Source organism: Triticum dicoccoides, chromosome 6A (assembly GCF_002162155.2).
Source record: "Triticum dicoccoides isolate Atlit2015 ecotype Zavitan chromosome 6A, WEW_v2.0, whole genome shotgun sequence".
Classification (NCBI taxonomy): Eukaryota; Viridiplantae; Streptophyta; class Magnoliopsida; order Poales; family Poaceae; genus Triticum; species Triticum dicoccoides.
The window spans coordinates 14429711-14432824 of record NC_041390.1 but is presented as its reverse complement, the minus strand read 5'-3'; the positions used below and the strand labels follow the sequence as shown (position 1 = coordinate 14432824).

The 3114-nt window shown below is 51.6% G+C and overlaps 1 pseudogene; it reads left to right on the top strand.

Annotated features, from left to right (window-relative positions):
- The first annotated feature begins 1038 nt into the window (after positions 1 to 1038).
- On the top strand, positions 1039 to 2638 carry LOC119319227 (annotated as a pseudogene).
- The last annotated feature ends 476 nt before the right edge of the window (positions 2639 to 3114 follow it).

Sequence of the window (3114 nt, the reverse complement as noted above, 5' to 3'; positions counted from 1 at the left end):
ATCATGTCATGCATGAAGAGGCCCACCTCAATATGCAACCATGCATGAAGAAAGGTCCACCACAATAAAAAAATGCTTTCTATTTAATTATAGAACTTATAATCAATAAATACCTCACAACTATACAATAATCAAGTGCAATAAAGCATGCATATGTATTTTCAGTTGATTCTCATGTTATTAATTTAAATATTCATCTTTCATACAACCAAATCTCATTCAAATATATTGCAACCATTTTCCGCAGCAAAGCGTGGGGTATCATCCAGTCGGTTTGTTTTTCCTGTTACTACGCATGACCCAACACTAACACCCCCGCCGCACCCCTACTCCAAATCACATCTAGTCGGGTTGTTTTGCGTCGTACTACACATGATGCATCAATAAATGCAGTGTTGAACAAATCGGTGCTTATTTCTTCAAGTATAAGTAATGTTGTGAGACTTGATTGTGGTATTTATGTTGTTGTTTTGCCAAATTTTTGCATTGCACGTGGATTAGGCAGCACCCATTAGTTGTGTCCACTCCTTGGGCGCTTGTGTGTGCGCTTGTAGAGCACTAGAACTCATTATTCCTCGCAACAGTGACGGTGATCAGTCCTACTACTACTACTACTACTACTACTCCCTCCATTCCAAAATATAGTGCGCCCGCGCTTCCCGAGGTCCAACTTTGACCATAAATTTAACCAACGAGACCAACTGCTGCGGGAGAAAAAATTATATAATTGAAAACTTCTTTCAGATACGAATTCGCTGATATAATTTTTGCTCCCGCTGCAATCGGTTTTTGTAGTTAAATTTACGGTAAAAGTTGAAGCACGGGGATAGAGGAAGCACTACATTATGGAATGGAGGGAGTACTATAGAGTAGCGTATAGTACCCGGTGTATTCATTGATAGTAGGCTACTGGCTAGCTAGGTCACTTTTGCCTCACTCTAACCAATTGAATGCATGCAAAGCTGGCGTAGGTACAATCGTGCTCTCTAAAACGCGGACTTAGGCGTGCGCAGCTAGCCAGGACGCGGACACGCGATGATGGAGCCGCTTCTCATGCTCACCGCGCTCCTCCTCGCGCACGCGGTGGCTACCCTGGTGCGCGCGGCCGTCGCCCGCCGGCGGCGCTCGCGGTGCTACCTGCTGGACTACGTGTGCCACAAGCCGAGCGACGACCGCAAGGTGAGCACGGAGGTCGGCGGCAGCTTGATCCTGCGCAACAACCGCCTCGGCCTCCCAGAGCTCCGGTTCCTCCTCCGCGTCATCGTCCGGTCCGGCATCGGCGAGCACAGCTACGGCCCGTGCAGCATCCTGGAGGGCCGCGAGGACTCGCCCACCCACCGGGACGCGCTCGACGAGATGGACGCCTTCTTCGACGAGGCCATCGCGGATCTCTTCGTGAGGACCGGCATGTCGCCCGGGGACGTCGACGTGCTTGTCGTCAACGTCTCCCTTTTCTCCCCGGCGCCGTCGCTTGCCTCCAGGGTCGTGCGCCGCTTCGCCATGCGCGAGGACGTTGCCGCGTACAGCCTCTCCGGCATGGGGTGCGGCGCCGGCCTCGTCGCGCTCGACCTCGCGCGCAATGCGATGCGGGCGCGGCCGGCGTCCACGCTGGCCCTCGTGGTCTCGTCCGAGTCCATCGCCCCCAGCTGGTACGCCGGCACCGACCGGTCCATGATGCTGGGCAACTGCCTCTTCCGATCCGGAGGGGCCGCCGCGCTGCTCACCAACGACCCGTCGCTCTGCGGCCGCGCCAAGATGGCGCTTCGCCACCTCGTGCGCACCAACACCGCCGCCGACGACAAGGCGCACACCTGCGCGCAGCAGCGTGAGGACGACGACGGCCGCGTGGGGATCAGCCTCGGCAAGGCCTTGCCCGAGGCGGCCGTCCGGGCCTTGACTCTCAACCTGCGGCGCCTCGTCCCGCTCGTCCTCCCCGTGGCCGAGCTCCTGCGGTTCGCCGCCCAGCACGTATCTAGCATGCTTCTATCCCATTTTGGCATGCAGGTGAAGGCAGTCGGACGTCCCGGCGCCAGGATCAACTTTAAGACCGGCTGGAGCACTTCTGCCTCCACCCGGGCGGCGCCGCCGTCATCGAGGCGGTGAAGGAGAGCCTCGGGTTGGACGACGACGACGTGGAGCCAGCGCGGATGACGCTGCACCGGTGGGGGAACACGTCGGCGAGCAGCCTCTGGTACGTGCTGTCGTACATGGAGGCCAAGGGGAGGCTGAAGAGAGGAGATAGGGCGCTGATGCTCACCTTCGGGTCGGGGTTCAAGTGCAACAGCTGCCTATGGGAGGTGACCGGCGACATGGCTGACAAGGGCGCCTGGGCAGACTGTGTCGATGAATACCCACCGGAGAGCACCACCAACCCCTACATGGACAAGTACAGCTGGGTGAACCAACAAGCTTAATTAAGGTGAAGTACACCCTGGTGTTCTAGCAACTACAATAATAATTAAGTTTGTGAGTACTCATTGTGCTTTTTTTACATATTTATATTTGGATGATTACAAGGGTGATTGTATCTAAATCAAATCCAGGTTTGACAACATTTTTATTCGAAAATGTGCCTGTATAAATAGACTTATTAGATTTTGATGATTTGGTATCTGTGGTGATGTTCTCATTAATAGTTAGGTGAATGTATTATGTACTGGAAGATACAAAGTTTTTTTTTCCTTGGGTGGTCATCTTGGCTTTTGATAGATTTTTTGTGAATTTCATCGGTGCTTTTAATTGCCATCTTGCTTTTGCAAATGAGCTGGGTTGCCCTGGCTATGGCACTTGGTGTATGGTTTTGTTTTCTAAATCTTACTAGCCTTGCGACTCCAGCCTACAGTATACATTTTTTGAGTGTGTATGTAGAGTGGTACACATGTAGACTCAAGAAATCGTTTGTATGTTTATGTAAGTCAACATACTGTATTTGTCATTTCAAGAATAAAGAACCTAACAAGCACGCTGAATCTCAAAATGTTTTGGTTGAAATATATATCCTTTTTTGGCTTCTACATCAAGAGCATGCAAATAGTCCAACAACATTCATTATGATGAAGTTTTAGAGATATTTAGAAGTCTAAGAAATTAATGGCGTGTTTGGTAGGCCGCACG